The sequence below is a fragment of the Lasioglossum baleicum genome, chromosome 9, assembly GCF_051020765.1.
Source record: "Lasioglossum baleicum chromosome 9, iyLasBale1, whole genome shotgun sequence".
NCBI lineage: Eukaryota > Metazoa > Arthropoda > Insecta > Hymenoptera > Halictidae > Lasioglossum > Lasioglossum baleicum.
Window position 1 is genome coordinate 16,450,446 of NC_134937.1, and position 24,874 is coordinate 16,475,319.

At 47.2% G+C, this 24,874-nt stretch overlaps 1 protein-coding gene across 2 annotated transcripts in view; it reads left to right on the plus strand.

The window, feature by feature from the left end:
* Positions 1-2,921: 2,921 nt before the first annotated feature.
* LOC143212325 (discoidin domain-containing receptor 2) overlaps positions 2,922-24,874 on the plus strand; it is a 157,434-nt gene continuing 135,481 nt past the window's right edge. Inside the window, exon 1 of one of the 2 annotated variants that reach the window (XM_076430993.1) lies at positions 2,922-3,456. The gene's annotated coding sequence lies outside the window, so the exon portion shown is untranslated. The remainder of the gene's footprint in view (positions 3,457-24,874) is intronic. The other variant, XM_076430992.1, reaches the window with a different exon arrangement.

Genomic DNA, 24,874 nt, shown 5'->3' on the forward strand with positions numbered 1-24,874 from the left:
TGCTAAGCTTCACGCTAGGCGCGGTGGGGTCGAGGCTTAAATTAAATCCGGCTAATGTAACCCCGTCGGGTATATTAGATCTCTTGTCTGCGGGCGCATGTCCTTCCTCCCCGTTTGCGCCAGGATTGGTCCGGGGACAGGAACCGGGGGCGGCGAAGAGCTGGGTGGAGAGAAGAGAACGCATAGACAGAGAAATTGTTGGACCACAGAGGGGAATCTCTGATCCTCTTCTTCGTCGGTGGCGTCGTAAAGGGTCTCGCAATCACCGGTTAATTTGTACCCGCTCGCCGGAATCCTTTTTCTCCGCCCCCTCGAATCTTTTCTTTTTTTTTATCGCGATATGCTTGTCAGCGATACCTATCCATCGCGTACAGATGCAAAAAGAAAAACGAGGGTGCAAGGGGTGGAAGTAAACTCTTTCCCCTACTCAGTGGACTACCTACTGCCTATCGGTGGTAGGGTTCTCAGGACATTTTCAGTAGGGAAATTGCGAGCTTCAAAAGCGCCCCGCCGCGCCCTTGCTCTGCTAATTTCTCCTTTGAACCTTTGTTACGATCACGCGTGCACCTTGCACCTTTCGTCGCGTCGCAGCCTCTCGCTGCATACGTCTCTCTGCACACGTAGCCCCCGCACGAACGGGGAACCGTTGCGAAAGGATAGCAAAGAGGGCGAGAGAATGAAACGGAGATGAAGAGGGATCAAAGAGAAACCAGCGAAGGCGGCGACGTTGTCTCCCGGCATCGGATGCTTCGTGATCGAATCGCTAATTAGCGCACGCTTTCAGTCGGCAAACTCTTTGAGCGGAGTAGCTGCTTCTCGACCCCCACAGACCCGGTAATACATTCGGATCGAGTAAATCCACTTTAAGGCTCGTCGCGTTACGTCTCGCCGAGCCGAGCCGCGTCGCGCAACGGGATCGGAGAACTTCGGCTGGGACAAAGTTGTCCGAAACGATTAATCGTGTTTATTCCGTGATTGACGCGGAAATGGATTCGCCGATCGGGCCCCCGAAGTTTCAACATCCGCCCCCGATTCTTGGTCTACCGTGAAATCGTCTTCGACTAACCGTCGCCCGGCTGCTACCGGTTAATTATCGGACGACGATCGCAACGACGCTGACGGAAGACGCGAGCCAAAACGGTGATAAGTCATAAAACGCGGCCTGACTCGGCCCGACCGTATCGATTCTTAATACTTGTCAGGTTGTTATACACTTCGCCAGCCGGGGAAGGGATTCCACGGTGTACTCTGGGGCGCCATAAACATTAATCCGAATCTCGACGGTTCGCGCTTTCTGCCCCCACCGCGATCGAACGAGTCGAAGCCCGAAACTGACAAGACACAATATCTTACAATTCTCGCGATTTTATGGGCCTTTAGGGCTACGACAACGATAAATCCTCGTGAACGACGAAGGCCCGAGAATTGATCAGCTCGGGATTAAGGATCCCCCCCTGTTCGGTCGTATGATTAATATAACCCGGTTACTTTCTATTTTATTTATGATTTACATCCACCCGCTAACGCCTTCGCTGCGATCGATACGTTCTCGTTACTGTTTCCCCTAAAAAAAATTGTGCTTGTGTTATTCGGAATCAATGGAGAAATTAATTTCACGCACGTTAATAATTGAAAAACTATTTAAATCCGAATTCCTGTTTGTTATTTTGGTGGAGTACTCGTACGTACAAGACAAATGTTCCTTTCGAATTTATGACGTGAACAACGCGTTCTTCAACTTTTCATTATTTGCATTAAAATTTTAACCTTTATAACCCGGAGACTTTTCGATCATGAATGAATCGGATGTTCAATAGAATGATACATATCTTTCATTATGGCACATACACATATATCTTATTCAAAGTATTAATTAATTACATATTTAAAATACAGCAAAATGTTAATATAAAAGTCTTTTTTATTACATATTCACAAACAAATATTAAACGATTGATGCAAACGACCACGTTTATGCACAAGAAAGCTTGTGAGACAACTAGTGAGAAAAGAAGCAACCTTTTGTTGTTTGTTTCGTTCTGCACGTATCGAGACAACTGGGAGGGGTACTTCATTCCGTGGAAAAATATTCCCCTACAACCCCAGAACCATTGGGAGAGAGTACTGTATCTAGATAATCTCCAAGATAGCAAGTCGACGACCATTGGTAACTCAATTAGAAAATTTGCGAAACGTGACTACAAAGAGATAAGCATAGAATCCTGTTCGGCTCGAAAACAAAGGCGACCAGGTATGTTCCACTGAAACAGCAAACTCGCATGATCCTCGAGTATCGCGTCAGGCGCGACCGAACGAAATTCAATCTCGGAAACATAGTGATAGTCACCAAGGTGGGTCCGGCTGGTTTAATTTCAATGGCTCGAACTTACCGCAAATCGATCGCGGCCGGTCGACCGGGATTCCAGTCGATCGTGGAAACACAGCTCGGCCGCGGTAGGAGCGAGTTTGTCGGCGGCATGGCACGAAGGCACATATACACGCGACATAAGTCCGGCCGCTTAATTAAGCGTGCGCGAGTGCACACTGCCCACCCCGTAGCCCCCTGGTTCGCCCCGCGTTGGGGGTTGGAAAAAAGATCAATAAAATCCCTAGTCTACGGGCGACCGCATTCATCGGCCACCCCATTTCTACAACATATTTTGCAACCTCACCCCCAAAGCAAGCCTCACCGGGGTTGCCTGTTCGCCCCCACCGTGTGGCCCGCTCGGACCTCCCTCTTTAGCGGGTCCACGTGCTCGTTTCAGCCCCACCGCTGCGTTCTTTCAAGGGGAGGTGGAGGCCCGTACCGGAGAACGAGTTTGCGAGACCGCCACTAGGTGGCAATAGAACGGGTGGGAGGGAGACAGGACGAGCACGAACGCGATCCGACCATCCGTTCAACCAGTGCGAGCGAGACAGTGCTCCGTTCCCTCGACCCTTCGTCCCGCCGGCTACCCACCAACGAGCAACTGGAGGTTCTCGTCAGCCTGTCAGTTAGTGCCGTGGCGCCGTGACGGTACGGTGTAGGTTGCTACGTTGTTTTTGGCTGATCGTTCGCCTCGCGGAACGCGTGTCTCGCACCCGATGGGCAACGAACCCATCCGTGACAGACACCACACCAACAAACACAATCAGTGATCCCGCGAGCAAGTGACTGCGAACCGACCGCGTGTGATCCTTAGCCTGTTCGTTTGTTATTTTTTCTTTTTTTTTTTGACAAAGGGCTTTTGCCCGAAAGTCAGCATACCCAGTTGTAGATAGGACACAGTGCGTTTTGTACATGCGATACGTGCGGGCCGTGATCCAGTGCTCCGTTTCATCATCCACCGTAGATCCCAGGAAAAGGCGGGAACACCGAAGAGCCTGTCTGTGATCGATGATTATTTACGTGCTGTTCGGTGTGTGCGCGTTCGATGCCTGACCGACGTACAAACGGCACGCAGTGCGATCTCTGAGGTGAGCATTCTGCAGATTTCTCATTTCCGATCGGAACCCGCGCCGCGCCGGGATAAGTGACGGGAAGCGCCACGTGAACCTGCCGCTTGGACGCTGCGATGTAGCGTTTGGTGATCTTGTGTCGTGACAACTGCAATTTTTGATCATTGCAAAATTAGACCTTCCTCTTCGAGAAAGATTTCGAAGAGGTTCTTCCACACTCTTCGTTCCCCTAAATTTTCCGATAGATCCGTGTGAGATCAGGAGCCCCTAAACTCCAAAATGTGAAAATTAGGAAAGTTAGAGGAATCTCGAGGTCGTGGGTGCGAGGATCTCTTTTTCCTGAAATTCTGTAAAATATTTTTTCTTAAATAATTCAAGAATATTATCTGGTATCGCGCGTCTCTCGAGTTCCCTTGCAGCGTTCTCCATTGGCTAGATCACATCGACCCCTAAGTGTCCCCGATCCCTAAAACTCCCCGGTCCCGGGAAACAAGAGCAGGGCATAAAGAGCATAATCTCGAGGAGTGTATCATGGATCGTTTGAGCCGCGTGTCGCGTCAGTCGGCCTTCCATAATCCGACTTATTGTTCGCGAGCCGACGGCCGTCGAGCTGGAATCTGATTTCGTTCTTGATTCAACGTGAAAAGGGTCCGGTGTTGAAGTTGGCCGACGTTTTCACGGTTTTCGGGTCCTGGATAACATCGATTAATCCACTAAGCCGCGTTCCCGCGACAGAATCGACAGGGCGAGGAGAAATCGAAGGAGAACGGGCCGTCGGAGATGAAGAGAGAATAAGGTGGATTAGCGAGAAGAGACCCTCGAAGGGATTCGGAGGGATCGTTGGAGCTGCGGCACGCGAAAGGGAGCGGGACAAATGAAATTTCGTCGTGGCAAATTGTCCGAGAGCAATGCCGCCGAAATCGGCCCGACGATTAACGTTGGGGGATCTCTCTTAAGACTTGCTAATTTGCTGGCCGGGATAATATCGGTAGGGGCGATCCATTAGCGAAGCGATCTATTTGCCGCGGATCGTCCGGATCGGTACGTGGACTGGTTCGCGAATCGGTTGGACCCTCGGGATACATCTCACGTCCGGGAGCCCGTGACCGCCTGGAAATGATGCAACAGGCAATGATAGGCGAAAGAGAAAGGGGCAGAAACGGAATTGGAAACGGTCCAAGCGGACATCGGAATCGCGAGAACGCGTTGAACCGGCGGACGATCGGTCTGTGGCACGATCCAGGGCCTAAAGAAAACGATCGTTCTCCGGGATCTATCGAAGATGCTGGGACCAGGATCGATCGTCGAGGTCCTCCTGCTCGAATAGGGGTATTCCATTTTCTGAAGCTTCCGTCGGAAATCGGGCGATTGTAAAGTTTTACGATGAGAAACCGAGAATCGGTCGGTCCTCGTCGGGCCACGATCCCGGCACATCCGATTTCAGTGAATTTAAGCGCAGCCGGGAAAGTAGGTTTTGAATATTGATGAACCGGGTATGAATATATTCATAAGACTAACAGTTTATTTCTGCAGTCGAGTCGATTCGCCTCTCGCATTGATCAATCGACGAGGATTCGTGGAAACCGGGCTCGTAGTAAATTCGGCCGATTAATATTCGTAGGCAGCCGAGGTCCGTCGGTACCCTTGTATACCACGCTTCTTTCCGGCGAATCTGCTCCAGCAATGCCCCATCGGCGAAATCCCTTCGTTCAAGTTTCTCTTCTGGTTCGACGTCTGTCTCGTGAATTCGCGACATCTCGCTCCGCCCCCCGGCGTCTTCATTACGAAATCTCTCTCGGTGTGTTTTACGAGGAGGCTCGCTTGCAGACGAATCGACTGAAAGCGGCACGCGTCGTAACTTATCGTCTAGTTTATTATTAACAGCCGTGACGACAGTTTCACGAGCTCTCTCGTCGAACCCGAAGAAATACGGCGGATCCGCGAGCGAGCGGGCGTCATCGACAAATTCACCGGGCGGAGGGGAGCCGATAAATTTTCGTCTGGCCCGGAATAGGTGGCGTCGTTCGAAATAATCGAAATGCTAATTATTCATTTGCATAATTAACGCGAGCACGATAAAGCGAGCTGCGGCGCGCCGTGAGTGGTCCCACATGCCATCGAAGATTAACGGTAGCCCTGGCCCCTCGCTGTAATGTTCATTTTGAATATTAACTCCTCGAAAATGGACGCGCGGTCTGCTCGTCGAAACGTTGCCGACGAGTTTCCACCGGTCCAATGAATCGCGAATGACGGTCCCCCGAGCGAGCTCGCAGTTGCAAATCGCGACTCGCAAAATCGCGTCTCCTCGTCTCTAGGACAAACCGTTCGATCTTCGAGGAAAACTGTTTTTCCAGACGTTTTCAAACGCCCGCCGTAATTTTCTCGCCCTTGTCTTCTACTCCAATTAAGATTCTAGAAAGCTTCGCGTGGCGGAGGTCGTTTAAATTCCCATTTTTCTGCTACCCTCCGAGGCCGGCGGACGTCTCGCATCGATTCAGCAGAACCCAGCCGTCACTTTCGCCGGCGAGCGTAAATTGACCCGGTCGTTTACGGTCAATTTCCGAAAAATCTCGCGTTCCCACCGTCCCGATCCCGGAAACTCCCCTAGCCGTCTGGACGCCATAACTTCTTCTTCCGTGTCCCTTTCCACGTCTCTCGCGATCACGGCCAACAATTGGCGACGCGAATATCCTTCGTCTTGCAACGATGTATCTTCCCCGAGCTGATTGTATCCAATCCATTATCCGATCCGCGAAGGACGCAGCGATCCACGATCAGATTTATCGGTAAAACTTTTTTCCGAGGCTGTATTATTTGATCGTAATGGGGGAATATATCGGAGCTTGTAATAATGAATTACCATTAGTCTTCTGGTACGTTTCTTGCGAGCGTCGCGACGTTCAAATGTCAAATATTGGTTAACGATCGTTTTTGCTCGACAAACACTGATTTGTGCGTTACTGAATTACTGTTTACTAAATTATTGAATTGCATTAACACATATAGTGAAGTGATGATCGAACGCAATTTTTTTTATCATTGATGGCAGTTCTAGTCTGTTTTTCTATCATTGCCGCCAGTGAACAATTGTCTTTTTTTCTTCTGTTCTTTAACGTCGCATCACTATACCAGTGTTTAGGTTTCATCCCATATGTCTTATGAATTTCAGCAGATCTTCTCTGCTTTGTTTCGAAGTTGTAGATTTCGTCTAGTTCTTCAGGTGTGTCGAATCTTGTGCTCGTCTAATCTTGTGCACAGTGAACAATTTGACAGCGAAGTGTAATAGTCAATTTTTCAAGTCTCTCTATTCATCATCGCCGCTTCCGCTACCCTCTGGCTTTCCTCTCGCTGTCTCTTAATTTCGCACAGTCCCACATGAAATCAGCTGGCGCGCATCGCAATTAGAAAGCCATTATATCCTCCAGCATCGCGCGCGCGTGTGTGTTCATTCTCTGTCGAACGTCCAGAGGGGCTGGATTCCCGTGGAGTTTCTACACCTTCTGTCGGTGGGGGTAGATGGATGTCCAGCAATCAGGTGCACCGACCCCCAACTACCTTTGAATTCGTCCGCGCGCACGGCAGCTGCTTGATATATTCTCGTTGACGCGGTGCCATCACCGTGCCGCCCCGAGCCCGCCTGCTGTTTCCTTTTCATGTTTCGATGGTAGACACCAGCTTAAGAAAGAAGTCCCGGCCCGTTGATCCACTCGGTAACATCGTCGACCCCGAAGATCTCCTCGGAAATTGACCGTGAACGATTTACGCCACGCGTACCAAACGACGCGTGCGACAACGTCACACCCTGCAACTGAGCGTTTATCTGCGTTCCTGCGCTATAGGCTACCCTGCTCTTTTCATTAATCTTCCCATACGATTTTCAAATTTATCGCCTCCGATTTAACATCCCCGCGTATTCCTGGGTTTTTGTCTGGAGTCAATATTAACCCCTCGGGGACGAAGAGTTTTTGAAACGTTGGAAATATTTGCCTTTGTAAGCTAAATGTCTTCAAGTTTAGGAAAAAATATAAATGTGTACTGATCTGTTGCTACGATTTATAATAATTCAATTATTTGTTTGCGACTTTAAAAATATGTAACAAATACTGTAGCTTCAGTAACAGAAGATTTATAGTTGAATATTAACACTAAACCTACCACTGCCAGTCAAATGACCGGTTTTATATTTTTCATCTTACAATGATTGGAATTACGAAGTTGCTTACATGGAAATTGATTCGATATATTTTTTATCCAAGCACATATTGTAACTAAAGTTACATAAAATCTAAATAAATAAAGCCTTGTCATTTTTGTAAGGTAAAACATTTTAATCGCTTTTAGTACTCGGTAGATTTAGTGTTAATGACAAAGGCAGAATTTGATTTCGATTTAAAGAGATAGAGTGACATCCGTGCTTAGTAGATTCTCTTCGAAATTTTCATTACGAGTCTGACTGGATATTGTAATGCAAGGGGTAGTACATATGTATACGATTAGCATTTTCTTTCTATGTTTTTTTTTTTTTAATAAGTTAGAATTTTATCTTTCGTTAACACTGACTACCACACGGATTTTATACGTTTCACAGAAGCTTCACCTGTTTCATTCATAGAAGCGATCAGCGTTATCAATAACAATTGTTATTTACTTGGTAACTCACCTCAGGCTACAATCTAGTTAATTTCAATATTAGTAAATTGATACTCAGTGGCATTAATTTGATGAGAACCATTTTTAAATAATTCCATGAATAAATTATCATTAATAAGTATATATAGACTGCGGATTTTATGCATTTGTGACAAAAATGGGTAGGTGCAATTTAAAACAATAAACCGATTCAAAGGATTGAAGAATGTCAACATATTATTTTCAACATACATATTAAAATTCTCAACAATGCACAAAAATTTGATTTTGCATAAAGATCCGCCGTCTATTAATAAGCTAGTCGCATAAAATTTCGTTAAAATAATGATAATAGTGTGGGCATACATGTGCCACTGGTGAAGTGAAAGGTCAGATGAAATTCCGTTTTCCGTATCGAGAGTGCAGGACCAAAGAGTCACAAAAAGAAATGAAGTAGAGAATACAAGAATTCGACAACATTTTGGAAGATTTACGAACGGGATCAGTCGCACGGAAAGAATCGATAATCGTGGGTCCCGAGGTGTCCACCATTTTATTCCGCTCGTTAAAGGTCTCGTTGGATCCCGGCAATATTGACCGTCCAGGGGATAGTGATATCTCGGACGAGGGAGTACGGGGGCATAACTCTCGCTTAATAAAGTAAGACCGTCGGGCTGCGACCCCGCGGACCGACCGCAAAAGTGGTTTAATCGTCGGGTATCGCGGAGGAAAGAGAGAGAGGGTGGCCGGGTTGCGCTCTCGCACCGATTAGCGGCGATTTCTGTGGGCCGGGCCATTTGTCAGGGCCGGTTGTAAGCGACGCTGCCTTTAACCGGCGTTGTTGCGCTATAATGCACGGAAACGATTCTTTATACCAGCCGCAGAATCGATTCACCGGCCTGGGCTAAACCGATCATAAATCTGAATGGCTTAGACTTAACCCAAATGGCTGGTAGCGGAAGCGAGATGGAGTAACGCGGATAGAGAACGAAAGAAAGAGGAGAAACGTTCGACGGCGAAGAGAAACGTCGGTCGAAAGAAATCGACGGGATTCGACATGCTCGCGTTCCTGTATTGCTTCAATTTTAAACAATCGCTGATCCGTTCTACACTGTCTTCCGAGCTGCTCCTCGAAGAAAGGTGGTGGACCGACGACATCGGTTCAACTTTCGAGTCCTTTGTTTGAATGGAAAAATAGAGAACATTTTATGCACAGTATTTTCCATCGGTAGCTATATCCTTTTCACGTAGTAAGTGGATTCCGCAGATAAAATTCGACTCGTGTGAAGTAATCCAATCGGAAGGCAATTTTTTTATAATAAAAACTGAAGTACTGGTGGGAAACGCCATGTTGGATTAATCAGAATAAAAATCTCGTGTAGTAATATCTGGTGAATATGGCGGATGTGGTAGCGCATCTCGTCCAAGCAGTTCAACGTTTTCTTGACTGGTTTTGCAATTTAGATTGACCGATGATTTAGTAGGATTTAGAGATATTAAAATTTCATCTAAATCCATAAATATTACTAGCAGTCTCACGTTAAATAATTGTTAGTACTTTGGGTGGGACTCATCAATCCCACTTAAGGGCTGATGAACATTCTCAAGTGTGTCTTATTTCCATTTTAAACAATCGTCGATCCGTTCTCCGCGCCTTTTCGCGCAGCTCGAAGAAAAGCGGCGCTGGAGGACCGGCGACACAGCCGAGATAAAATATGCAGCGCATAATGCTACCTCCTGAGGGATACACCTGACACGGGAGAGAGAGAGGCTGTACCGAATATATCCGCCCTTGGGGATAAGCGTGCCGGCCAATAACTCATTCTAAATACTTGTATGCTAATAACGACGCCGCATTGCAACGAAAATTTACCGTCCCCGAGCGTTCCACAGCCACTCGTCCTCGCGGTGTCTCTTCGTTCTCTTCTCCCACGCGTCTCTGTCTTTCCTCTTCTTTTGCTTGCACGCGTTCTGCACAGCGACCTGTCGCCGTTCCCAAACCCCGTGGCTCGCAAACCTAGCCCCACGCCGGAACTCGAAGAACCAGCATATTAGCTTCGCATTATATATGCGCGTCGCCGAAATTTATGCAACGGACCGGTAATCCCACGGAACCATAAAGTCCGCTATCTAGATCGTTTATCCGCGACACCTCCTCGCCGACCTTCGCCCTCCGCCCCACGATTATCTCGGTTCTTTCCTCTCGACCTATCTTCGGGCCTCGTCCTCCGCTTCCAGAAAAGGAAATTGAAATCCTCCTGCTTGAATGACCCGCGAGAGACGAACGGGAGGTGCGGCAACGAATGGCCCGGAAAATTAATGGACAGGTACCTATACCGTGCCTCTCTTTGCCCTTCAATTATGGCACTTGTAGAATATGCCAGATATCGAAATCTGCGGATCGATCCGAAGTCGGTGCTTGGAACCAATGGTCGAAGTTTTTACAGTGACATTTGATGAAATGGATTTTTATGATTATGTTGTGTAGAATCGTGAAAATTCGAACAGATAGAATTTTACTTCCGGTATTAGAAATTTATACTGATAGATACAGGAAAATGGAAGTCTATCGAAGCTTTTTGTTTTAGTATTTTTGTAACTAATTTATTACAATTAATTTAATTGGTACAATCTTCTCGCTTTGAAAGCAAAATTTTCCATGTCAAGAAATTGTCGTCGTGAGACGGTTTGACAAGCTCTCCACCACCTGATAGCGAAAATTCCTTACGACCTGAATGGAAAGTTTGCGTGGGGCGTTTGCGACCCACACGGCACAGAACGAGTGGTACGAAAAAATAAGATTTATTATTCCCTCTTCATGTAGATAAAAGTATGGATGTATTTTCGATTTTAAAAAATCATTCTGCTAAAAGAAGTTCGTCCAAGTGAAATGACACGGTACAGAAGGAAACAGGAAGTGTCTTAAACCCTGATCCTTTCTTTCGTCGGGAGAAAGTAAGCAAAGCAAGTTGGCGTTAAATTTGGAACGCTTCTTTAAGCAGAATTTTCGAGTGTCTTATCGTCGAATCTGCGGGGACAGCGAGCGGTCGAGCGTAAGCGCACGCACGATCGTGCTGGGAATTGATTGGAGCTTATGGGTAACGTTTAGAGGCCGTATCCGCGTCGAGACGACCGGGTCTATAAAGTCGCCACGGCGGAAATTATAACTCGGATGCCGCGGCGGGCCGCGTAAAACGTCCCCTTTTACGAAATAATTTACCAGCCCGACTCGTTAGCGGGGCATTCAGAGTGAGACGCAAAGGAAGAGCCTTGTTAGCCACGCGTACTCGGCCCCCCCCTAGCATCTTGTTCTCCCTTTCTCTCGCTCTCGAACTGGCTCCGAACGGACCAGGATTTTTCGGCGAAACAGGAACGTTCACGATCTCGGCTCTCGCCGCTGGCGAACACTCCCTGCATCCCGATCTTCTTTTATGGCGTCTAATTGATGCGTCGCGATTTGCATAAAATCCGACGGCGGCCCGAGCTGTTGACACCTTCGAGAAATTTTAATGCGCACCCCCGTTACGCTCGTTGATAAAGTGCGAGACGCCGTCGCAGTCTCACCCGCGGCTAATAAAGTCGTTCCCTTTCTTTCGCGACGAAAATTATCCTCCGATTTCATTCGAAACCGCATGCCCCTCCCTGGAGCCCCGGGGGCCGAGAATTACGGTGTTTCTTTCGGTTTAACAAGCGTCCCGCCGCAAATTGTGAGGGCGTTCGAGAAGGGGGTGGGGGAGAGAGCGCCACGAGAGACCTGGAAATCATTTATTGCCGACGAAGCCATAAACTCGGATTCTCGGACAGCTGCACGCTGTGCCTGTGTTACTATTCACAGGCTGATTCCGAGGAATGCCGAAGTAATGCGCTCGTATGGGGAAGTGGCGAGGAAATAACCCGGTTTTGACGCCTTCGATCTCGTATCGGATCGCTCGGGCCGTGTACACTAATTACATCCGCAGGCTCCAATGAAATTATTGCTTCCTATCTTGCGTCACCTTAATCGGATTATGAAGACGCTCAGTCCTAATGAAAATATACCGTAAACGGACGCGATTAGGTGTACAAATTCATTTCTCCATCTCTTCGTGTAGCCACGGATGCGTGTAATGGAAATTAATTTGACGAGCACAAGAACAGTCGCGAAAATAGAGAACATGTACGCATATATACATTTTAATGATTTCAATGAACTTCGAAACATTTTAACCCTTCGCTGCATAGTGTATCATATCTGATACAGTTGACAAATCTGGTAGTAAACTAAGAATGTGTTTCTTACTATTCTACACATTTTATCTCATCTGATAAAATGTTGTTCTAATTTTTTAAAATATTTTTCCCTTGAAGAAAACATAAAAGCCGACTTTCTTTCAATTTTTTCATCCCAATTAAAAAAATCATGCAATGAAGGGTTAATATACACTATTGACGTTAAACCATGACAAGTACATTTTGGGAAAAGTGATTCATATAATTTTATTTCTCATCTTGTCCAAATTAATGGGACTGAAATTAAAGGAGCACTGAATTATTTACGTATCCTGTAACTTCGTGCAAAATTGTATTAAAATGTTCACTTTAAAGAGCGAGTTCTCTAATCCCTTTAATTTTGTGGAATTGAGTAAATCCATATATTGTAATGCCTATTAATTTATTGAATGGCATCAACCTGTTAGTACAATCTCTGATGTACTGAGTTGCTTCTTCAAATTCTGTAATTACATCTGTAGCACGTGTGAAGAGATTGTAGAACGACTACGAGTATCAAGGATATCGATTACCCTTTCAGTATTAGTTTGATCGAGAAATATTTTTAATTAGAGAAACACCTCGAAAAAACGACGACCTGGTGAAATCGGTAAGTGTCGTGGCTCGTTCCGGCAATCGTCGGTGAACGAAGAATATAATCGCGGTCCGGGTGGACGCATTTCTATTCTGTGATCGTTCAAATTTTACGAGAAGCCCCCTAGGGTTCCTCTAACGCGTTCGGGCATGAGCGGCCACTCTAACTTCGAAGTGGCAGCTTGGCTAAAAGCTTTCCGCAATTTTCGAAACGATTATGATTTCGCGAATGGTAATGAGGTCAGGACCGAACGCATTACGCCGGCCAGCCCTGGCAATTCTCGCTTCGAAGTCACGACAGTTTAATTAATTTATTGACCGGACTTTTCTCGTTATAGCAAGTCCGTCGTCGCCCGCTCGGACTGTTTAGCAAACACGAAAGCGCGCACGTTCTCAAGTAATTACCCCGCGCCGCTTGATTTACAGTTATGCCCTCTCGCGCGCGCGACGCGACTTCGCGTTTGCATCTCTCAAACATCTCGTAATCTTGCCCTCGAGAGCGGGAAATGGAAATTCGAGACCGACTTCGAAACACTTCCTCGTTCACGGTGACTCAGACCCAGAGACCGGATGCTTTATTTCGACAGGTACACTGCTAAATGGTCTCTCGTGGTCGCTCGAAAGCTTGGAGACTTTCTAATACTTTTATCAAATATTGTCTTGCCTGTTTGTCTAACTGGCAAGGCGAGGAACGAGCAGGATTTAGGTCCGTCGTAACGTCCGTATAAAGGAAACATCAAACTCGACGTTTACTTTTACATCGTCGTCTTCGAGCGAACGCCGTTCAGAGAATCAAATAGAGGGAGCAGGATAATTATTAGCGGTAATTTTCATGGTAACTTTCCGGTTCGACGTCGGAATGGTCGTTAACTTTGCTTCGAGTGCGACATATTTTACTGGGTTATGATTGTTTATGTCGCAATTCCGCTGTGCGCGGATCTGATTACTTCTCGAGCTTCGTTAATAGACTGCGAGCTTTTATGTGCATATTGCATAAGGGGAATTTAGAAAAAGGAGAGACAAAGCTCATTCGTGTTCTTAAATCGTCATTAATTTTCTCTTATAATAATAAGGTTAGGCACGTCTTAATAACTTACAGGAATATAAAATAAAAATCGAATCATTTACCACGTGCTCTGTCAAGTACTTGAAGAAGCCACGTCTTATTCCGAATTTCCGTGCGCTCCAAAAATCTCGATTCAACCTGCAACGGTAGATCACCTTATTTCTGCATCGCTCTCATCCGCCATTCATCGTGGCACAATCCTCTGCACACCGGCAGCAACAATAAAAATCCCGTTTCTCCGGACGATCTTTCATCTCTCCCGGTCCTCTCGCGGAACAATTCGTCACCCTCGGTTAAGAAGGAACAAAGGGCCCGAATCCGGCGTGAAATCAGCATGCAGGTCGGTGTCCTAAACGCGTGACGTTGTATAAAACATTATCCGTCTGTCTGGAGTGGGGTTAGAAAACGTCGTCGAGTCGCGTGGTCACTGGCAAACGACGACGACGACGAATTTTCAAACGTCAGACCACGTAGAATCGGCCTCTGTCGTGAAGGAATTGTTACCCTTTAATGCATGCGGGTGTCCTTTGTGCCTTTTGAGGATTTCTCTGTTGCCCGGCCCTCCGTTCCCCGTTCGGACCACGGCTCGTCCCCTTTTTCGAGCACCGGCCACCGTGTGCTGCTCACCCCGCATACAAAAACGCGAAAGTAAAGGGACCGGACATACAACGCGTGCCGTGGAGGGTCGAAAGGTGGCGGAGGGAGGGGGCTGCAGAATCGTGGAAGGGAACGTAACGCGAAGCGGGGGCAGACAGGGGGGTGTACCCGTGTGGTGTGGATGAAACGAAAAAGGACGGTATATATGAACAGAGGTGGGCCACGGCTCCGGCAGAGTGGGAACGAGGTGGTAACCACCACCTTGACGGACACAGTACAACGTGGACACAAGAAGCCTCCCTTCATTTCGTATTCCATTTCACTCTCATATTCCCTTTTACCCTGCTCGTCGCTCATTGTCTACTTTTCCCGTGGCCCTGTGTACCTCCTGGACACGCTCTTTGTTTTCCACGCTCGTTTCTTTCTCTTCCGTGTGTCGTGGGAGTTTGATGGACACCCGGCCAGTCGATACCGCTGATTAGAGGAGGCTCGGAGCTTTTTTTTCAAACATGAAAGACCAAAGCGCCGTTCACCGATATCGTCGAGGAGGAATCGACGATAACCCCAGAGCCTCCAGAGATCAGAGGATTCAATCGTGGCTTCAACCGTTCATTTAGATTGAATTCTTTCTGCCTCGTACTGCTGGCTTTCATTTAGAGCCTGCTTATCGCCTTCTGGCTGCGATCGTTCTAACGCTGTGATATGTGATATTACTTTAAAGCAATATTAATTATCAAAGTAACGCTAGGCGAATGTCCGAGTGTCTGTCTTGATGGATTTTAGTCACTAGAGCTTGCTGCAAAGCAATATAAGACATTTTCCCTTTCTCCTTTGTTAAAAATAAGATTATTGACTGTAGAACATAACAATTAATGACAATTTTGATGATATTATTTATTAATCATTTTCTTGCAACCCTAGGAAGGACGTTCGTCCAGGAAGGTTGGACATGTTTCACTTATAGGTTGCAGATTTGATGCATTAAATCAGTAAAGATAAACGCATTCAAATCAGTAAAGAAATTTCAATACGGATTGTGTTCCTTCGACACAGGAATGTTTGATTTTACATAAAGATATGAGCGAGCGAACGATTCTCAATACCGCTAAATCCAGCTGCAGATTTCGACATTTCCCGAGCTGCAAACTCTACCGGAAATGCGACACAGCCGACAATTTTTACTCGGAAAAACGTTCTAAAGTCGCAGGGAAAGTACTGTTTGACATACCGCGTGCTCGAAACCCGTCGTTGGCCCGGGCAGCAACTGTCCCGATTGTTCAATCGCGCACGATGGAAGCGATTCTTGCCGGTTCTGTGGAGCGAGTCGCCGGGCCAGATTTTTTCCTCGGTGCATCGGCGTGCCGGTGAAACTTGGAATCAATTTCGGATTGTTCCCGTGGAAATGGTAGGCGCGGTCGCGTGCGCCGGGCGATCGCGGGGGTGGATACCGAGGGGAAACAATAAAGCTCGCCACGGCGCGCGGAGCTTTAAGAATTCAAAACAAACCGTGAACGCAGCTTCCGCGGGATTATCCGGACGCTTCGGCTTGCCTTCGTCGAGGATCACCGAGGCTCGAACGAGATGAATCCGCTCTCCAAACAAGCGTGAAGCACCGCCGGTTTCAGAAGGACAATGAATTATTCTGTTCGGGCGAACGTTTTCATTCGTCTCCGCTGTACTCTCCGGCGGCCCACGAAGAATCGTGAAAGGGGAAAAGAGGAATAGAGGATGGCTCTCTCTCTCTCTCTCTCTCTCTCTCTCTCTCTCTTTTTCTCTTTCGTGCCCGGACCCCCTTTATACCACCGAGATTCTCTGCTCTCTCGAAGAGGTCGCGGTTGTGTATCGTCAGGCAGTTTTATCTCGCTAACCGAGACCACAAAGCTACGCTGCCTCGACCCCCTGTGTCAGCCGTGTCCCACATTATGCGTCATATGGAAAGAAATTTCCGGCATGACAAACTCAGAATTACACCGATCGAGGGGTGCGCCACGTCTGAGGGAGCTTTTTGGTCGGTCCCTGATACAACCGGCTGATATTGTCAACTTTGATCAACTTAATCTTCCCTGCTTATCAGTACTTTAAACCTAGGCCAGACCCGGTGCCATTTCCCCATGCATTTGTCTCCGGGTATCTTTACAGACGACTAGAATCCCATTATTTATGTTGAAGTCTACCTATTTATAATTCTTTCTGGTGATTATATTTCAGGTTACGTACATAAACTCTTTCAATAATCCCTTGCCGCATCTTTGTTTTTAATCATTTTTCAGTTACTGCAAAAGAAAATCTTTCGGAAAATTTTCAATTTTTAACCTTTGTTTTCCTAAATTTTGTTCAATTCACCAGTATAGGCAATCCTCTCTGATCATCTGTAGGCGGATCCACAAATTTCGATCTCCCAGACAAGCAATGAAAAGAAAACGGAGCGCTAATTCATCGTGCAAGCGATCGATAGACATCCCATAATTCCGGATTAAAAATCCAGGCGGCCGAAAGCGTTTGATTCCTTTTATTCCCTTTCGGGATGCACATTTCCGAATTCCTCTCGCGTTTGAGAAATTATACGGGCGAAAGGTTTCGACGATCGTCGACGGTTTAATTCCACGGAAAGCCGACACCAACGAGGTGGAAATTCGGGCGTGCGCAAGGAAATTCGACGGAACAACAAAAAGCAAACGGGGCTCGCGGAAAATTACGGGAAAAAAATGAAATAAAAAGAAAGAAAAACGGAAAAACAGCAGCGAGAGAGGCGGGGGCACTCGACAGAACAGGCAAAGGCTTTCGTGTAATTGGTGCCCGCGGTACGCGAACGGGCATTTGTTCCGGAAAATGAAGACGTATCTTTTTCGATGTTTGTAAGCGCGGGCATAAAGGCCGGTTCCCTTTGTGGAGCACAATTTTATCTCACCGTGGGGATCACGCGGTCCCCGATTCCCTTCCGCGTCCGTCCCCTATTATAACGTCACGACAGTAGGAAATTTCCGGGGCGACGGTCGCGCATGCACGATTAAACGAAAAATTGCCGTGAACGATGCCCGTTAAACTAGAAAGAGCGCGAGAGAGGGAGAGAAAGAGATAGCCCACCGGCTCGAACTTTTCATCTTTCTTTTGCTGCCAGCTGCAAAACTGAAGCGTGCGCGCGCTCGCCATTGAACCAGGCCAGAGGGTTTCGCTGTTCGAAGAGTCTCCGGTTGATCGACAGTCTGCTTACGAATTCAATTACGCCGGGTTATCGACTTTGTGACTGCGATCCAGTCCAATTACCGCTCGGCTGTTCTCGGAGCAAGCTGCGACAGCGATTAAAAACGAACGAAACGGCGGAGGAACAGAAAAAAAGGAGAGTAGACGAAAAGGAAAAAAACGAACGCGATGAAAAAGAAAAATAAGTTTCTCGCGTCCGGTGATTACAGATCGACGGTTTCAGTCTCCTTCGGATCGTTTGATCTGCGAGACGCGGTCCTTTATGCGTTTCCTTTTCCCTCCTCGAGTCTCCCGGCCGCGCGTATTAAACATCAAATTCGCCGTCTTATCGTCTAATTAACAATCGTTTTTTGTCGTGCGCCCCGCCGATGAAGGACGTCTTATCGATTCGCCTCGTCTGTGTTACGCGACGAGACGCGATTAACCGCCTCGACGTGTTCGTTAAACGAGCTTCTCTTCTCTTTTCTCTTCTGGTTTTTTTCTTTCTTTCTTTTTCGTTCCCGATGCCGGAACGGTGGCATTGTCTCGCAGCCAATTAGCTTACCGCGACGCAGCCGCGAGCATTTAGCCGATAAAGCGCTCTCGATTACGCGGTGGCTCGGGCTCGCTTCTTAATTTACCGCGTCGTGCCGCGCAGCCAGCAATTAGCGACGATGAAAAAACCGATCGGTCGCGCGAGAATTCCAGCGTGTCGGGCTTAGAAAAGCACGTGCACTCTCTCCTCTCTCTCTCTTTTCACCCTTCTGCTCCGAGGAGGTCTCCCCTCTCCTAGCCCCTCCGGTCCCGATCGGATTATAAACGCTCGCGGGGACCTTTATTAATCCTGTTATACGGTTCGGGTGGCCGACAACCAGCGAGGAGGTCAATCAGTAGTAATTACTCTTCCGGTTCGGAGATTCCGCTGAGCGGTGCAACGCGAGATTTAATCCTTGACCCTTCGCGCGCTTAGGTTTCGCCGAGCGATCAGGGGACTCCGGGATTATTAGCCCGCGACCTTGATCGCGCCTCGCTGCCGCGAGTTCATTCAGATTTCATGCGGCCGTCCGATGGGACGTATGCTGTTGCGGTTCATTAACCAATCACGCAGTTGTGTAACTTTATTATCCGATAGGTGGAGCCTGTGTGATGGTCTCCATTCTTCGATGATCCAGAGTTTTGATCATACGATCACTACCCTAGACAAATTGCAAAAACGAATCATTCTGTCTTCATAGTTTGAATATTTATATGATGTATCATGATGATCATCCAATTTACTAGTAATTCCGCTGACGATTTTGACACGACGGGCAAAAACAGACCCGGGCAATGCTGCATTAGGTTTAAACAAACATGGTCTGGGTTAGTAAAATACACGTCAGAATGATTGAATATCCACAAGGTTAGAGGGCACTATAAAGGGTTAAATTGGCATATATTTGTATAGGATGTTCCTAATGGGCAATCAAATTTTTTCTGAATGTTCTGTTAGGTTTTGGATAAAAACCTAGTATGTTAAATACATACGCTTTCCGTCAACCCTAATCGCCGGATTACTGTTGACTCGGTGTTTCGATTTAGTTCAAGCCTATTACATGAAACTCGAATCTTTTAAACTTATTAGGGATGATATGTAAACAGCTCATCTTACTACCCTAACTCTGAGTACGTCGCAGTAACTAGAGTACGAATGTTTGTATGAACATTTTCTGAACATACTCTGCGTAACATTTAATAAATCGAAATCATATTCATATATGTATGTACATTGTACATATAATGAAATGGATTAAAGAGACATTACAGCAAAAGGCGTAGTAAGAAATAACAACGAAGCATAAAGAAATCACAGCAACTATTAAATGTTCAATTCATAACCTAAAAATCGACATTTTCTGTTAAAACGGTCCCAGATCGAGACCGCGATAGCTGAGCTAGATCTACATTCGAATAAAAGATCTGAATCAGCTCCACCGTTGGTTTTCACTTTCCGAAAGCTGCCGGGGGGTGTTATCGATCGTTGGATTGCGGGGCATCGATCTGAAGAACGCGGAAAGAGAGAAGCGGAATGAATGGTCGTCGTCGACGTCGTCGTCGTCTTGGAAGGGGTGGTCCGGAAACGTGGGAGCGTGAAGCCATTGGAGTGTCCCTGTTCAAATAATAAGTCCGAATGGAAGTTAGATTCCGTCGCGATTGCCCGGGGCAATTCCAGAGCGCGGGTCGCAATATCCCCAACCCCGTTTGGTCCACCAGTCAAGATGGTGGCGCTTAGGGCAGAGGTGGAAAAAGGAAAAGCCGGCGAAAGAACTCGCAAGGCTTTCTATCGCGCTTCGCCTCTCTCTCCCAGGGCCGAGCTTTCGGGGACTTTAATCGCTTTAACTGGTTTTTGCGCGTCGAGGGACTCTGACAGACAGGACGAGCGAGCCGAACAGAAGGGATAGAAAAATAGACGAGGCGAAAGTGGCGGCCGAAGAACGAAAGGATAGGAGAGAAAGAAGTGGGTCTCATTGTTGGATGTGCCCGGCGGAGGAACGACTTTTCTGCGGATCCAGAAACGACAATAAGATTGTCACACGTCTTCTCGTTTTTTCCACCCGTTCCTTTCTCCTCGAACGCGCCCTCCCCACCGTTGGCCTCCCGTCGTTCATCCTTCCGTTCTCCTCGTTCTCCTCGTTCGTCTCTGTTCACCCTTCTAGGCTCATCCACCGTCGGATCGTGCCACCGGGCGAGCGTGACTCGTTATTTCGCTGGAGATCCCTCCAGAAGTCCCCTTATGGAACTTCTTTCCCCCGTCCAAACTCGGCTCCATTGTCGGATCATCGCGACCCCATTGAATCGAAACCCTCCACGAAGGAAGTCATCGTTGCCGGCGCTGCTGCTCGACCAGACCCACCAAACACCACGACCCACTAGTTCTCTTCCTCTCTGTGTCGACCACGTAACCCGTCAACCCGTGTCCTGTACTCGATGCAACTTCAGCTCTCTCGCACTCAAGTGACTACTACCTACGTGCATTTGTTTACCTCTACCAACTAGACTCGTTGGACCAAGTATATGTAGACTCGTTGCTAGCAACCAAACGTCCTGGCCGACCGCGCGAGCTGTGCCACGACGGCGACGAAATACGGAAAGGGAGAGCACGAGTTAAATCGATACCACGCTCTCTCGCTCCAGGCATCGACACACCGTCGACTCCACGGAACACCGGGGACAGAGTAATTAGAGGGAACAATCGTGTCAACGGGGCAGAAATAAGCGCGGACTCTTCCGCGAGTTTAGCACCCGAGAGATTGCTCTGGCCAAATGAGATCTCGCGCCGAAAGTTTGCCGATAACAAGCATATTTCACTCCACACGCCGCTGCTCGGGGCCACGATTTCTACGTTTGTGGGACTCCGGTTCGAGAAGGGACCTGCTATCTTTCCGAATTGATTTAAACGTTGGGATTGGTGAAAAATATATGTTGTGTCTATCAGAGTTTTTATTATATTCTGAAGGAAAGAGAGATTTCAATTTGTTCTTCGCTGATTAAACATACTAATTATCGAGACTAAATTCGTTCACAAGGTAACTCCACTGTTGGCAAAAGACAGCGGATGCGATAAAGCTTATCTGACGGAATAGAAAATTCATTACACATGCTCGCGATAAAAAATATGTGGGGGAAGGCGTATAACGATCCCGGTTACGAGCAAGTATATAGTATAGATCGTAAACCGTTAATGAAGCTATGAAACGCATCGATATCTAGTCATAACGATTATGTGTTTAATAAATTCCTAGTAAGCCTAATAACAGGCCTCGTAAAGGACCCATAACTCCTTAATTTTATTAACGCCTACGGCGGAGAAGAATATAGAAACGACCGTAAAAATGCCGTGACAGTATTTATATCGGTGTTATGCAAAATAGTTGCTTAGACCGAGGTAGTTCCGTTTCGATTCGCCGGGACGTCTTTCGCAGTTTCTTTAATATTCTTCATCTCGGCGGGCATGTTTTCGATATTCTATAAATATCCCATAGGTTTGCTCCGTTTCTGCGCCGCGTCCTCGAAGGAGACGCGTTCCGGAGGAGCACACGCTCGGTGCACAAAAGAAAAGAACTCCCTGAAATATTCAGTACGCCCTCGCGTCTCCGACTGTCACCCGCGCCAAACGAAAGAACTTATCCGCTGCACCTGCCCGAACTCGCGCACGGAAGTTTATCCGAGCCGCCCTTTCGGACGAGAGATCAAACGGATATCCCTGATAATCCACTTAGTCGAGGCAGGGAGTCGCGAAAAAAGGGGAAGAGGGAGGACAGAGAGGAACGATAATAGGACGTCCCGTGGAGAGGAACACTCGAGGGCGCAAATCGCAGTCTCTTCGAGCAAACCGACCGAGCGTGAGCTCGCATCGACCGTACAGAATCAAGCCAGGCCCTTTCTCTTCTATCCCAGCTCGTTGAACTAGGGCCCAAAAGTCATGGGGGCTCAAGGGTGGTGAACTAGGTCCGTCGACAATGGGACAGGCGATCACGTAGATCAGAGTCCCTCGGCTCAGCTGCGCATTGTCAACAGGCTGCTGAGAAACTGAAAAGGGGAGCTTTTCGATCTTCAAATCTACATTCTGTCGCGAACAAAATTTTCCAATGTTCTTCGAGGCGTTTCACTGTATAGTACTTCCCCTTCTCCTCTCACTACATCATCATGCCAAACCTGTTCCTGTCCAAATTCACATTAAAGGGATGAAATCAACCCCTGAAAATTCGGCTATTTTTTGACTTTTTTTCTAAGTATATGAAGAATAAATATTTTTAGAAATGTCTTTCACAAATTTCACAAGTTTTTGAATTTCCGGATTCGCGATCATTCCTTGTTAGAAGCTGAATGATGGATTATGAAAGTAGAGGCTCCAATTTTTAAACTAAGCTTAGGTTTATTATTACACAGTATCTTTTAAATAAAATTGTTTAACTGTATGCGGACCAGGAACTTCTAAAATGTTAGAAACATTTTCTTCGACAGTCAAAGTGTCTCGAGGTAGCAAACTGGGTCCGACGACAATGGGACAGGCGATCCTCGAAACTGGCGGGTCCCCCAGATCAGACTCCCCTGATTCAGCTGCGGTGCATTATGAACAGGCTGCCGAATGATTCGACATGGCCAGGAAAGGGGATTTCTCGGCGTGTTTAAAAGAGCCTAGCCGGCTTATTAATTCGCAGCGTGCTCCCTTTGTCCCCGTTCGTTATCCGGCTGCCAACCATGTCTAGGCGTGGAAGTCGGCTTCCCGATCCCGGACGGCGATACCAATCCGTGACTCGGTTTATGCGAGATCGGACGAATCACCATGAGATGGAAGACGCTCGTGATCGAGCGGATTTCGCGCAGATTCGTCCCGCCGGATTCTCATAGCAAGAAACGTGCGCTCGTGCACCACGGGCCATCACGGCTCCATTTCTTGCCTCGAAATCGTGGAATTATTCCGTACCGTCCGTGAAGATCCGCCGTTGAGAAACTTCCGTCAATGATGCTCTATGTTTCTGAAAAGTTCCCACTCTTCGGAAACTTTGACGACGTGTCCCAACCGATTACTGTCTACTGGCGGTTTGATAGCGTGGATTTTTCTCTGTATTTTGTGACGCGTGGTACTTTGCTTAGAGTTTTGGGGATGCATCTAATGGAATCCATTTTTACTTGTGCAAATGCATTATAACCCAGATAAAAAAATTTTTGTAATCGTCTTATGAGACCGGACAATACATCATATCTTCAACAGATAAGTTCGATACCAAATTCAACTTTTACCAAATGTTCCATGATAAATTCATCAATTTCAAGAGTCTTACCAATCCCAACATTTCCAAAACCAAAGATCTGACATCTATAAATTTGACGAGTTTCGTTAATAATAATTAGACTGCGGATTTTATGCGTCTATAACAAAAATGGGTACGTACAATTTAAAGCAGTGGACATATTGAAAAGATTTAAGAACATCAGTGTATTATTTTCTAACGTTTTTGATATTGCATAAAGATCCGCGGTATAATAATGATGTGTCGTGCGTCACAGCGAAGTAACGTGCTCCATCGCCAAACCGTGTCCGCTGAAATTCGCGGTTACGAATGGGAAAGGGTTTTCGCACGAGCAATCTGTAGCAGTGTCGCGCGCGCGAGACGAAGAACGGAAGAAAATGGAGGAACACGTTTATTAGAAATATCGCGTCGGGATATCGCGAGTGGACCTTCCACGACAGCGTGGCTCACGGAATCGGCCGCACGATATATCGTGGAATGTTGTTTCCCCGTTGAAATTCCGAACATCTGGAATCGGGCCAACCATTTTTATTGCCACGGGCCGCTGTGTCCGACGTTTTCCGCGGAGATCGGACGCGTACCTTCGAGACTCTCCCGCAGCAGGTCATGAATATATCTTTCTGTCCCGACCAATAAAATTCTTCGAGCCGACGACGAGACAGCGTGGAAGGTCGGTGTCCGAGTTGCGCCGCAGAGTTACATTCGCCGAGACCTTTTCACGGTGATTCCGGCCACAGTTGAAGATCAAGGGTGCATGGATCGATCGCGATTTTCACGGTGCGGTTAACTAGGACACACAGCTGATGATCGTTCCGGTGATATAGAGCCGACGAGTGAATGCGACGGAGGACGGCTTCGAATGAAAAAGAGGAAATTCTATCGAGAGGCAGATGCGACCGTGTTCGAGCAGAAACCACGCGCACAAAGCGCCGAAAATCCCCCACGGACCCTCCGATTTCGACGGGAGGAGTCGGCGTTAGATATGCTTCAGGGAGCATCGGCGGAGTCCCGAGGAATGAGCTTTTCTAAGCTGGCTGCCTTTCCCAGGGGCAAACTGCCGTTCCTTTTGCCCTCGTTACGCTTTAACGATAATAATTCTGCTCTCTCTCTGTCTCTGACGCGCGGTAGCTCGTCGACCTGGGAAATAGCAACTCTCTGCTCGAAATCTCTGATACTCGACCATCTCGCGTATCACCTCGGATTGTACGAAAGTTTATGCAAAATGTTCGGCAGATCAAAATTCTCGGTCTAATTTCGATAAGAAGCTATCTTCGAAAACTCATATTAATTATCTAAAGAATATGCGCAGAGACAATCAGTGTTAATA